This window comes from Monodelphis domestica, chromosome 1, assembly GCF_027887165.1.
Source record: "Monodelphis domestica isolate mMonDom1 chromosome 1, mMonDom1.pri, whole genome shotgun sequence".
Taxonomy (NCBI): Eukaryota; Metazoa; Chordata; class Mammalia; order Didelphimorphia; family Didelphidae; genus Monodelphis; species Monodelphis domestica.
Window position 1 is genome coordinate 567,159,294 of NC_077227.1, and position 14,567 is coordinate 567,173,860.

A 14,567-nucleotide genomic window follows, 5' to 3' on the forward strand; every position below is an offset into this window, starting at 1 on the left:
TTGGAAGAATAGAAAATAAATCATATAACCCTAAAAAAAGTATTTTAAATTGTTTTTAAATTGTGACATATTCTGAGGCAGTTGGGTGATCCTGTGGGTAGGGTGCTATGGTTGTCGTCAAGAAAAATCTCCATTCACATTTGGCCTTAAATATTCACAAATTGTGTGATTATTGAAATATTATAGACATTATCTCTGTTTCCTCAAATGAACAACAATTATAACACCATTTTCACAAATTCTGAGATAAAATGAGATGCTTTGTAAAATATATAATACAGTCCCTGAGATATAGCAGGTACTTGGGAAATGGTATAATTATAATTACTATTGTTGTCACTATTACTTTAATTAGTTTCTTTACTAATTAAATGACATTTTCTGAGATAATAACCACATAATCTGCATATCATGATAATTCTAAAGTCTCTGCCAATGTTTTAATTATTTTATTTATCTTTCTTCTCTTATTGCTCTAGCTAGCACTCATAGATCTCTGGCCCATACTGGACAGAAAAGCAAGAGAAGACCCACATATTAAATCTGTATTTAGAGGAAAATTTTAATGAATTTTCCTAATTCAGATGATATCAGCTTTTATTTATAAACATATGATTATTTTGTATTACAAAAATGTCTTCCTATGCTTATTCTTTTCAATATTCATAAGTGTTACTTCATTCAAAGACCTTTTGTTTATATTCATATAGTTGTAGTTTAAATTGTTTTATCATTATTAAGTATTATCAATTATCAGTAATAATATTATGTTATTAAATATTCAAAATATGTTCATTGCTTTCATTATGTTAAACTGTTCTAACATGAATTAGTCCTATTTGACTATGGCAATTGAAGTATATTTGAAAAAAATTTTTAATAGTCTATTTACCAAATTTTTACTAAAAACATGTGTATGGATATTCAAAATTGATTTTTGTTTTTGTTTTATAGTTTTCTTTTCCCACCTGATTTGATAGGTGTAAAAAACATTCATACAAGCCTGGCATGTCTTCTGGGAAGGACTCTTCAAGTGTTTTTCAGAATGTTCATTCATCCACTTTCAATATCCACCTTTCACCCAACTGTCCCTATGGCAAGCACATCAGCCATACTCTAGTAAAATTATCTCAGCGGATGGGTTAAAATCAAGTGATGGTAACCCATAGATCTCAAACCCTTCAGGGTGTTTGAAGAATGTCTACCAAAAATATATGCAGACTTTCCCTGGCAGAATGGGCAGATGAGAATATTGTTTTACTAAAGACCATATAAATACAACTGTGGAAGTGTTATAAGGGATGGAGACCATGTGGTATTAAAAGAGACAGCAGATCAATCATGATTTTGCATATCCTGATCACACAAGGTAACTCCCTATGAGTGTATTAGAGGGTTGGTTTGGGTATAATTCAGAAAGAGTTGATAATAAATGCCCAGAAGGTAGAAGGAGAATGAGACAGATTCCCCCCTTCAGTCTTCAAATATGTCTCTCCACTTACCTTGTCTTTACTCCCCTCTAATAACTGGTTTTATAGATGAACCTCTTCTCTTGGGGAAAAAGAGAGAAAGCAGCTCTCTTCCTCTTCAACTATGACTAGGAAGTCAATTTAGGATAAATGACAACTTTATTCTAACAATTGTGGTTAGGAATCAAATTAGAAAGACTTCTGAAGGTTAGGATCTATAGGAAAGAGGGGAAAGGAAATCTGTGTCTGTCTCAAATCTCCCTTTTCCTCCCTCCAAAGTTGAGAGACTCAGGCTTGACAGCCTCGTCTCTGAGAGTTCAGGTTTTGTGACCCCTGGTCTCTTGTCACAGCAGAGCCAATATCCAGACCCAGGGTGCCCCAGGAGCTGTGTGAGATCTTGTTAGGCTGTTTCTTATTCTTCTCAGGTTTCTGCCACACCTCTTGGTATATGGGGGGTGAGGGGGTGATGGCTAAATTCAATGAGGGATTTCTTATGGCTCAGGATTCAGTCTCTGATCAGACCATCAACTTTGCTATCTCAAGATGGAGAGAGACCAACTACATCTCCCTGGAATCTCTCTTCCCTTCAGATTCCAAGCCTTCTCAACCACCCCCCATTGTGAATGGAAACCTTTGCATTCCTTCCAGGCTCTGTCCTTCAAGTCTCTGGATTATTCTTCTACCACATGAGGCACAGAGCAAAGATCAGGTGGGGAGGATAACACTATATTGTGGAAGAGAGACCCTGCAATAAATGTTGTAAAGGTTTCAAGGATTTGACAGACCTTGCCAGAGAGGGCATTTCTCTCCACTGCCTGAGAGTAAGGCTGGCATCACCCTCAACCGAGGCCAAAGAGATAGATCTGACTCCGGGTTAGAATAACAGTTGTTTATTCAGGGAGATGTTAGGGAAGGCTATTAGATAGGCAGATTGAGGAGAAATTCCTATCTCTAAAAATGACTACCTTGATATCCCCTTCTGTCTTCCCTCTGTGAAGACTCTTCTTTGCTTAGCTAAGCTAAACCCACTCACTACTGCTCTCTCTAACCATGGATCCACTTGCCAAGATGTCTAATCCTAACTAAAACCCACTCAGGGCTTACTTTGTTAGAATAGACCTGTAGTGTAAGAAACCTAGAGTTAAAGTGGTCTGGTTCACCTCTGAAAGGAAAACCCCTCAGAGGCTCCCTTAAGCAGTTCAAATTTCTTCCCCCCTTCAGGTTAGCTCTTCATATTCAGTAGTAGAGGGGAATCAGGTGGCAGCTTCAGTTGATGACAGGAAAGGAACCGGGAAGGATTGGGGGCAGGTTAGAGATAACCAGGAGTTCAGAGCTGAATTCTAGAGTTGGCTTCAGCCCTCAAGCCTCCAACTGACTTCCCCAGCTTGACCCTTGAATGCTCCAGCCCCTTCCTTCCACAATTCTAAACAAGTTTACCCCTGATTGTATAAGTGCATCCAATGCCATTCCCTTTTGCTGCCAACCTGAATTTCTTCCTCTGAATTCCTTATCACAGAAGGGAGTGTAGAAAGCTTAGAACACAGACACAAAAGACATCCTAGGTCATCCTGTCAATCTTTTGGCCATTTGTCTTGGACCTGGACTCTAAAGATTCATAAAGAGAAAGTGGGGCTGAAGATTTTCTATAACTTGACATCACTTAAATCTAATTCCTACAAGATTAATGCCATCTCTTGATGCTATTGGTCTTCATAGAATGAAAAGGACAAAAAATAACCTAGGTTAGATATTCGTTTTCTACGATAATGCCTCAATTTTCTGTAGAGGTGATCCTCGATAGTTAAAGGCTTTATGAGCAAAGTCTGGAAAATCCTCCCAAGACAATGAGACTTTCTTAGAGTCTCATTAATGAATTGCACTTATATGTTTATGACTTAGCCACATTCAGGGATAAGAGGATCATTACTAAAGAACTAACAGGAAATGAATAATTGGGCCAGAGGAACTCTAAAGACCATAACTAAAGCTAGGTTTAGGGAGAATTCTAATTATCAATAGAAGAAACAATCACAGCAGTGAAATTCTGGAATAGAATTGTGTTGAATAAAGCAGGAAGAATAACAAGATCCAGGATTTCCTCAATATAAGGAAATTCTAGGTGAGGAATCTTTATCTCACAATGCAGTTTGAATTTTATCACTTCAAATCTTATAAAATGGAATGTCATAACTTATCCAAGGTTTCACAATGAATATGTCAGAAGAAGAAATAGAACCCAGGCCTTCCATGACTTCAGTGTGACCTCTTTATTAGCGATTCAACACTGCCTCTCCTCCATATAAAATTATTAAGTTTCTTGAATATGTTTTATTGTATAGACATTTAATGTCTTAAAATAAAAAACTCCCAACATTCATTTGTGCATTAGAAAATGAAGTTTCCAAATGAATTTTCCTTTATTAATATAAGCATAGCATATTCCATGCATTTCAACTTGTCCCCTATTTAATACTCTCATTCTTCTATACCACAGTGTCTGGATTCACTGTTCTTTCATGTTTCTTTTGGCTAACGTATGCAGCATTTCATGTATGGACTGGTACAGAAGCCATGTTGCTCAAATTGTCTTGGACAATGAGAGAAACATTGGCCACCCCCCAACTGACACTTAAAAAAGTCTCCAGCTTCCTCCAACCCTGTGGAAAGAAGAACATGAAAGTTTCAGAATATTTAATTACAGCCACAGAGAAGGTATACTGTACTCTGAAACAGAATTGAGAGAATTTAGCCATAAGCCTTAGATTTTTTTAATTTGATTTTTTAACTTTTAAGACTTTTTTCAATTACATGTAAAAAGTTTGACAATTATTGTCTGACATCTTGTTATTCAGATTCTCTCTCTCCCAGACTTCCCACCTCCAAAAGGCAATAAGTTGTTTGATATACGTTATAACAGTGTTGTCCTGCAATACATATTTCTATATTCCTTATTCCATGAAATAAGACACATATCACACAAACTATTTAAACATGCACATGAACATAATTATGAGCAAAGTGCCATATTTGATCTGCAAACAAACACCAACATTTCTTTTATTCGTTATAGATCATCCTGGGTCCCTTGGGGGTAATCTTGGAACCGTGTTTTCCTGATAATATTTCAGTATTGTGAAGTTGATCACAATAAAATATTTCTGTTATCATATACAATATTCTGCTGGTCCTTCTCACTTCATTTTGCATCAGTGCATAAAACTGTTTCCAGCTTTTTTTTTAACTTATCCTGTTCTGATCTCTGATATCTTAAGATATAGACCCAAGTGCACATAGTTCTATGGTCCTTTGAGCTGGGTTCCATGTTGCTGTCTAAAATGGATGTAACAGTTCACAGTTCCACCAGTAGTGTATCAGTAATCCAGTTCTTCTACAACTTCTCCAAATATTTACTGGTTTTCTTTTTGGTCATATTAACCATAAGTATGAGAGGTGAGATGTGATATCTCAGCATTGTTTTAATTTGCACTTTTAATCAATATTGATTTGGAGCATTTTTTTTCCTTATGCCTACAGATAACTTTGATTTCTTTATCTAAGAAGTTCCTATTTGTAACCCTTAAATATATGTCAATTGGTGAATACATTGCATCCTTATAAATTTCAGTTATTTTTCTATATATTTGAGAAATAGGACCTTTGTCAGAGACATCTGCTATATTTTCCCCACACCCAATTTTTATTTCCCTTCTAATATTGGTTGCACTGTTTTTTCTCTGCTTTTTTAAATTTAATGTAATCAAAATTAATTATTTCATTTTTTGTAATGTTCTCCATCACTTGTTTGGTTATAAAACCTTCCCTTATCCACAAATCTGACCAGTAAACTTTTCTGTGTTAATCTAATTTATTTATGATACCACCTTTATTTCTAGATTAAATACCTGTTTTGACTTTATCTTATTATATTGTCTGAAAAGTTTGTCGATGCCTAATTTAAGCCATATTGTTTTTTAGCTTTTGCAACAGTTTTTGTAAAATGGTGATTTCTTCTCATAAAAGCTTGGATCTTTGTGTTTATCAATTAGTTGGTTACTATGCTCATTAACTATTGTGGGTTAATTATCTAAACTACTTTCTTCCTTAAGCAATATAATATTGTTTTGATAATTGCCCCTTTATAATATAATTTGAGATCTGATTTTGAATAGGCTTCCTTCCTTCAAATTTTTTTCATTAATTTCTCTCACATTCTTGACATTTTACTTTTCCAGATGAAATTTTTGTAATTTTTTACTCTATGAAGTAATTTTTGGGTAGATTGAGTAGTATTTCAATGAATAATTAATTAATGTGGGCAGGATCATTTTTATTGTATTGGTTAAGCCTATCCACTAGAAAATAATGTTTTTACAATTGTTTAGATCTGACTATATTTGTGTGAAGAGTGTTTTACAGTTGCATTCATATGGTTACAGGGAATATTTTAGTAAGAATATTCTAATGTATTTTATATTATCTATGGAATTTCCTTTTCTTTCTCTAGCTGTTGAACTTTGATGGAGGTATATAGCAATGCTGATGATTTGTGTGTCTTTAATTTATATCTTACAAAATTGTTAGTGTTGTTCATTTCTGTTACTTTTTTTGGTTGCCTCTCTGCTTTTCTCTATGTAAACCATCTTATCATCAAGAAAGAGTGCTAACTTTGTTTCCTCATTGACTATTCTAATTCCTTCCATGTCATTATCTGCTCTTATTGGTATAGCTGTCATTTCAGGTACAATATTCAATAGTAATGGTGATAATGGGCATCCTTGCTTCACCCTATATTTATTGCTATATTTTCTGATGTTTTCTTAAAGAATGGGTGTGTTTTGTCTAAGACTTTGTCTGCATGTCTTGAGATAATAATATGGTTTCAATTGGGTTTTTATTGAAATGAGAAAATCAAATTGGAATAGAGATTGGAGTAGTAGTTGATGTAGTTCAAGTATTATTAAATCTTTCCTACTTAGTAAAATGCTATAACTGTCTTTTACCTCAAGAATCAAATTCACATTTTTCCTACTGGACATTTAAATCAACTAATAACGTGGCTTTATTTCTCCACTCTTATTACATAATTTAGCACACTATTCCATTTATAGCTCACTCAATCTTGTTTCTCATTAAATAGGATTCCATTTAGCATCTCTGACCCTTTGTAATGACCATCTCCCACTGGACATTTTCCTTACATCGACCTCTTCAAAACATGAATTTCCTTCAAAAGTGAGGTCATGGACTAATATATGAAATCAATCCTAATCCTTTAATATAGTGTGCTATTCTCTAATTTTATTATGAGTGATTTATTTATATTTCATATATAATTTTATGCATCTAGATGCATATATAATTTTATGCAACCTAGATAGGTTCCTGAGATTGTTTAATAATTATGTTTGTAGTTATAATACCTGGTATTAAGGAAGAACCTTCTCATTAATTCATGTGTAAGGTACTGTGCTCAATACTAGGGAAACATGATTGAAAAAAGATATATTCTTTGAGGACAATGAAAATGTAATCTGACAAGATATGTAGAGACGTGAGATAATAGCAAATAAAATTATTTTTGTTCAAAATGACTTTCAGAGTAAGGGACAAATGTCTCATGGGTAGAAAGTATTAGGGAAGAAAAACTTCTTGAAGAAGGTGATATTTTGTGTTAGGAAAAATAACTTTAGGCAATTAATTTTTAGGTTTAGATGGTAAAGTGATCAAAGATGCATAGACAGCAAAGTATATGACTTGATCAAACATTTACTTTGTATGTGAAAGAATACAAGAGATAGTAATCTACAAAGTCTTACATTAGGAATAAAAGAATTATATTGAGGCAATGGACTCTTAAAGACTCATAAAGAAAAAATTGAATCGAACTAATATAGGAAAGGCACTAAAATTAAAGAATTAGGAAAGCTTTGCCTCTTCAGCTGATCCAGGAAGGAAGCCAGAGAAATCAAGAGGTAGAGAAGAGGAAGGAAATTATTGCAAGCATGTCAAATAACCAATGAAAATGTCAGTAGCACCATGAGAAGGAATTTCTTTTTTCTAGGAACAATAAGAAAGACAGTTTAAATGGACTGAAAAATATGTGTTGGAGAAGAGGATATAAGAAAACTGAATGGTGTAATTTCAGGGAAAAAAAGAAAAAAGAATTAAGAGATTAGGAAAGACTTTTTGATCTGATCCATAAAGGAAGCTACAAGAAACCAGAAGATAAAGGAAAGAAAGGAGTTACATTTCCTTAAATAATAGGGATTTAAAGTAGTTTTGCAAGATGATAGAGAGCTTTGATTACCTTGTTTGAGAATTGCATTTTCATACTCCTTTGACCATTTATCAACTGGGGAGTGACTTGTATCAACTCATTTTTCTATGTTTGAGAAAGGCCTTTATTAGAGGAATTTGTAAAAAAAAATCCTACCATTATTATTACTATTATTTTCCATTCTATTTACACTGGTTTAATTTATGACCTCCACATACTCCAATTTTCCTCCTTTTCTGTCAGCCCCACACCTCATCTCATAACCTCTTCTTGTCCTATTTTCCTATAGGGTAAAATAGCTTTCTATACCAAAATAATAGTGTATATTTTTTCCTTTATTAAGCAAATTCTGATCAGATTAAGGTTCATGAGAATTCTACCCCCCCTCCAGCATCTTTCCCTCTACTTTGAAGGATCTTTCATGCATCTTTTAGTTCAATAATTTACCCCATTCTATTTTTCCTTTCCCCTTTCCTCCCAAGAGATTCCTCTTTCCCATTCCTTAATTTTATTTTGTCTTTCATACCATCACATCAGATTCAACTTACACCTTCACCCTCTGTCTATGTATACTCCTCCTAACAGCCCTAATAATGACAAAATTCTTTGGAGTTACAAAAAACATCTCCTGACATATGGTTGTAAATAGTTTAACCTTATCCCATATCTTTTGATTTCTCTTTTGTATTAACCTTTTAATGCTTCTCTTGAGTCTCGTATTTAAAACTCAAATTTTCCATTCAGATCTGGTCTTTTTATCAGGAATAATTGAAAGTTCCCTATTTCATTGTATATTAATTTTTTCTGAAATATTATGCTCAGTTTTACTGGGTAAGTGATTCTTGTTTGAATCCCTAGCTTGTTTAACTTCTGTAATATATATATCAGGCCCTCAAATCCTTTAATTCTCTATTTTATATAAAATTCTTGTGTTACCCTAATTGTGACTCCATATTCAATTTTTTTTTCTGCTTCGAATATTTTCTGCTTGACCTTGGAGTTGAGAATGTGGCTATAACATTACTGGGAGTTATATTTTGTCTTTCAGGAGGTAATCAATAGATTCTTTCCATTTCTGCCTTGTCTTCTAGTTCTAAAATGTCAGGGCAATTTTCCTTGTTTTCTTGAAAGATGTCTAAGCTTTTTGAGATGATGGATTTCAGGTAGCCCAACAATTCTTAAATCATTTCTCCTATATTGATTTTACAGGTCAGTTGTTTTGTTCATTAAGATATTTCATATGTTCTTTTTTGTTTTCATTCTTTTGACTTTGAATGTTTCTTGATGTCTCGTGGATTCTTTAGAATCAACTTGTCCAATTCTAATTTTTAAAGTTTGGTTTTTTTAAGTGAAATTATGTGCCTCCTTTGTGATTTGGCCAATCCTTCTTTGTAAATATTTCTTTTCTTCAGCCAATTTTTGTACCTGTTGTATATTTTTCCAAAGAATGAATTCTGTCTTTCTCAAAGCTTTTCTTCACTACATTTTTGTATATATTTTTCCCCATATGGAAAATTCAGATTATGAAGTAGTCATTCTCTTCTTTGGATTTTTGTGCCCTTTTCCCCATTTGCCTATTCTGTTTTTTAAAGCTATTAATTTTTCAACATTTTCTTACACATCTTTTACCAGGTTGTTGACTCTTTTTTCATTATTTTTCCTGTATCATTCTCTTTTAATTTCCCATTTTTTCTTCTGCCTCTCTTATTTGATTTTTAAGATACTTTTTTAACTCCTCCACTAATATCTTTGGGGTTTAAGAGAAGATAATAGTTTCCTTGGAGGCTTTGGATGCAGCAATATTATTTTGTTATGGTCTGAATTTGAGTCTACACTGTCACCAAAAGAACTTTTCAAGTTGTTGTTGTCAGAACCTCATCATCTGTGGATGAGAGCTCCAGAACCCTTCCCTGATGCATCTGTTGTACCCACAATCTGTCACCATTGTGGGGCCCATTCTTGTGCTCTGTGCTCCATCTTCACAGAGATTCACTAAATGCCTTGTGCTGGCCTTTTAAGTTGTTGTGAGCTGAAAGAATACTTCACCTTTTATTTCTGTGGGTTATGCTACTCCGGAATTTGTTTTGAGGCTTTGGGGAAGGTAATTTGGTAAAAAACAGTGAGATCCATCAGCCTTCTCCACTATCTTCAGGTATTCACTGAAGAAATGTTTCAAAGTTGAACTCAATAGATCTTGGCTACAGATTGTGTAGAGGAGATGATAGTTGATGAATACTAGAAAGTAACCCATTTGTGATGTTGAGAGGCAGAGATGATGGTAATACTTGGAATAAATAATGGTAATACATGGATACAAAGATAGGAACCTTGAGAGTAGGAAGAAAATTTGAAAGAGAGAGGTTTTGGAGGGAAAGAGTAATACAGTTTGCACACACAATTCAAGTTGTCATTAATAGGCAGTAATGAAAGAATAACTAGAGATCACCAGAGAAGTTAAGACACAACAAGTATATTTGAGAATCATGAACTGATAGGTGATATCTGCATGGAAGCTGATGCTATCACCAAGGGAAATAGAGATCAGTATCTCCATTAAGAGTAAGCTTTTGGGGTCTATTATTCTCCTTTCCTTCTTATTCCAAATGCTTGGCCAAGACAGAATATAAAATACTCAGTTATAGAACATTGTATTTCAAAAACACTAGAATCCAGATGTAGAAGAGGGCTAAGATTGTACACAGAGTAGAGATTAGTGTGTCCTTAGGTGGACATAAGTGAACCACAGCACTTACTGGAATCCCAACTGAACCTTTAAAATGCTTGTACATGAATAACAGCTCACAATTCTCTAGCTCTGGCCTAAATACATCATCTACATAACAGCCTTGGAAATTACACTGTGCAGTAACAAATTGGAGTCCAGGGAGTTTCATAAATTTATCTTAGATCACTCCGAGATTTGGTATAAGCTAATTCTTTAGGGAGATATAATGTGGAAAACTGAGATTCAAGCCCAGATCCTCTTGTTCCAAAGGCAGTGGTTTAGCCACTCCATCAGATGATGCCTTAGTAGATAGAGAGTTAAATAACACCCTCCCCATCTCTCTATAAAAATAAAACATAATAGGAAGGTACTTCTGAATGTATTCTTTCTAACTTTGCATTCAGATCTCATACCTGATATTTTCACTAAGACCTCAGGAGAGGCATATAAACTTTCTGGCCTCAGTTTTTTTTTCCCATCTATGAAATGAAGGAGTTTTTACTAGAAGATATTTTAGCTTCCTTCCAATTAGGAGCTGATGCTGCCATTCTTTGTGTGATGCATACAGTATAATAGAAATGTCCTAATCTTCCCTGTTCTGACTTCTGATGGTCTTTTAAATAAGGAGTGACCTCCCATTGGTTCAAAGTCTCTTATTCTTCTTGCTTTTCTTCCTCCTGGCTAAAAAATGCCTCTTTTATGCACCTAAATGAATACTATTCTAATAAGCTTCTTAGATTCAATAAAAGCATATTTTCCCTTGCTGTTCTTTAGGCAGGTCATAGGAATAAGTTCAATTGTCTATAGGTACAAACAAATTAGGGGAAGGGTGATTTAACTAATTGGAATATATTTTGGGAAATATATTGTTATATATTTATCCCAAACCTTTTTGTTTCTCATTCTGAATCTTACCTTTGGCAGTATAGGGAAATATCAAAAAAAGCACCATATACATCAGGTAGAGAGTCGTCATGGTCAGTGATCACCTAGAACCTTAGAATTATAGAAGACATGAAGAGAAGATAACTTAGCAGAAGATAGGATAAAATACAAATAAGACAAGAACAGAATAGGTAATAGCATATTTACCTTGGATCAGCTAATATCACCTCTCTTTTTTAAGCCCTTATCGTCCATCTTGGAATCAACACTGCGTATTGGTTTCAAGGCAGAAGAGTGGTAAGGGCTAGGCAAAGGAGGTTAAGGGACTTGCCTAGGTTCATACAGCTGGGAAATGTCTGAGGCCAGATTTGAACCTAGGACCTTACATTTCTAGGTCTGGCTCTCAATATACTGAGTTACACAGCTGCCCCCACATAATATCACCTCTTAAATGTCTGAAACTGTCTAAACCCAGGTCTTCCATGGCTTCAGTGTCGCCCCTCTATCAACACTGCCTCTCCTCCATACAAAATTGTTAAAATTCTTGAATATGTTTTATCATATAGATATTCCGTCTCTTCAAATGATAAAAACCATGCCCAAGATTCATTTTTGTCTTAGAAAACCAAGTTTCCAAATAGATTTTCCTTTATTTAAAAAAGCATAACATCTTCCATGTATTTTAACTTTTCCCCTATTTTATACACTCATTCTTCTATACAGACTCTGGATGCACTGTTCTTTCATGCTTATGTTTGCTAACATATGCATCATTGTTTGTTTGGGGTTTTTTTACTCTTTTGACTCTGACAGAAACCAGAAGCTACGTATTGTCTTGGACAATGACAAAAACAGTGGCCACCCCCCAACCAACATTTCAACATATTTTGGATGTCCTCCATCTCTGTGGAAAGAAGAACATGAATGTTTTAGAATCTTTGTTTATGGTCACAGAGAAGTTATGCTATATTCTGAAGCAGAATTGAGAGAATTTAACCCTAAACATTTGATTCAATAATTTGATTTTTTAACTTTAAAAAATTTTTCAGTTTCATGTAAAAAGTTTTTAACAATTGTTATCTGATGTCTTTTTATTCAGATTCCCTCTCTCCAAGAATCCTCTCCTCCAAAAGGCAATACATTGTTTCATATAGGTAATAACTGTGCAGTCATTACATACACACTTCTATATTCCTCATTTTAAAAAAGAAAATGTGTATATCATTTACAATAAAAAAAAATCCTTGTGAAAAGAATTAAATAAAAAATGCTATATCTGATTTGCAGTTAGAGGCCAATATTTCTTTCATTGGTTAAAGATTGCATTCTTTATCATGAGTCCCTTGTGATAAACTTGGTACTCTGCTTTCCTGATAATATTTCAGTAGTTTGAAGTTGATCACCATACAATATTTTTGTTATCATATACAGTGTTCTGCTGTTTCTTCTCACTTCATTTTGCATCAGTACATGAAACTGTTTCCAGCTTTTTCTGAACTTATCCTCTTCATTATTTTTGGTAGAGGTAGTTCCTTTTCCCTGATCTCTGTCTGATCTCTGGGATATAGACCCCCAGTGCACATAGTTTTATGGTCCTTTCAGCCTGGTTCCATATTCTCTCTAGAATGGTTGCATCAGTTCACAGTCCCACCAAAAGTGTATCAGTAATCATGTTTTTCTTCATTCCTTCCAATATTTATTTGTTTCCTTTTTGGTCATGTTAGCCAATATGAGCAAAGAGATGTGATATCTCAGATTTGCAATTTTTTTTATTAATATTTACTTGGAACACTGTTTCATATGACTATAGAGAATTTTAATTTCTTTATCTGAGAAAGTGCCTATGCATATCCTTTGAGTATATGTCAAATATAATAAAACATTACATCTATAAATGAGGTGGAGAAATGGAATCTCCCACCACTTAATTCAGGACTAGAGTATAATAGAGATGGAATGGAGCTAATTGCCTCCTTTTTTATTTGGCCAATCTTCCTTTGTAAAGAGTTCTTTTCTTCAGCAAATTTTGTGCCTGTTTCTCCTCCCCCAAATAACCAATTTAGTATTTCACAAAGCTTTTCCTTCATTCCATTTTGTGTGTGTATATATATTTCCCACAAGGAAAATTCTGCTTTTTAAGTAGTTCTTCTCTTCATTGGATGTTTGTGCCCTTTTGCCAATTGGACTATTCCATTTTTTAAGCTATTAATTTCTTTAGTATTTTCTTATATCACTTTTACCAAGTTATTGACTTTTTTATGATTTTTCTTCTGCATCGTTCTCATTTCATTTCCCAATTTTTCTTCTGTCTCTCTGATTTTATTTTTAAGATCATTTTTATCTCCTCCACTAATTCATATGGGGTTTGAAAGAAGTTAATATTTTGCTTGGAGGCTTTGGATGCAGTAATATTAACTTGTCTTCTGAGTTTGAGACTACCCTGTCACCAAAATAACTTTCCACATTGCATTTTTTTTGTTGTTGTTATTTGCATATTTTCTTGTCTTTTTGTTTTCTTTTAAAATTGGTTAAAGTTGGGCTCTATAACTGTGCTGAAAGGAACACTGTTCCAAACTTTAGGTTCTTTCTGCAGAACTAGCTGTGGGGATCTATCTACTTTCAGTTTTTTCAAAGTGATTCAATGTAAGGAAAGATGTGATTAATATTCTCTCAATCTGTGCTGGTTTCTGAGAATAACCACAAACTCTCTTTTCTACATTGGAACTGTGACCAGGATATACTGGTCCTCTGTGGTTTCAAGTACTAGTTAGTGCTAGTGCTCTGCTAAAGTACAACTCTCTCCCAAGGATGTGACCTTGTTTAGTGTATAGGCAAAATTATAAGAACCTTGCACTCAGAACAGCAAAAGGACCCTTGTAGTCTTCTGAGAAATTATCTGAACCCCCTTACCATCTGTAGATGAGAGCTCCAGAAGCCATCATTGTTGCATTGGTTTCACCAACAGTCTGTTACCATGGTAGGGCCCATCCTAGTGTTCTGTGCTCCATCTCCACCCAAGTACCTAAATCCCTTGTGCTGTCCTTCTAAGTTTTTTTTCAGCTGAAAAAAGTACTTTGCCTCATATTTTCTGAGTTATGTTGCTCCAGAATTTGTTTTGAGATGTTTTGGAAGGTAATATGGTTGAAATCAATGAGGTCCATCTACCTTCTCCAGCATCTTTGGGTATTCATTGTAGAGATGTTTCAAAGAT

General features: G+C 34.3%; 1 long non-coding RNA gene across 1 annotated transcript; it reads right to left on the reverse strand.

Annotated features, from left to right (window-relative positions):
* Positions 1 to 3,867: 3,867 nt before the first annotated feature.
* Positions 3,868 to 14,313, reverse strand: LOC103105874 (uncharacterized). The gene is made up of 3 exons (XR_001628755.2): positions 14,267 to 14,313; positions 11,387 to 11,467; positions 3,868 to 4,126 (listed from the first exon to the last, which is right to left on the reverse strand). It is a non-coding gene; the product is annotated as an uncharacterized LOC103105874 (long non-coding RNA).
* Positions 14,314 to 14,567: the final 254 nt, after the last annotated feature.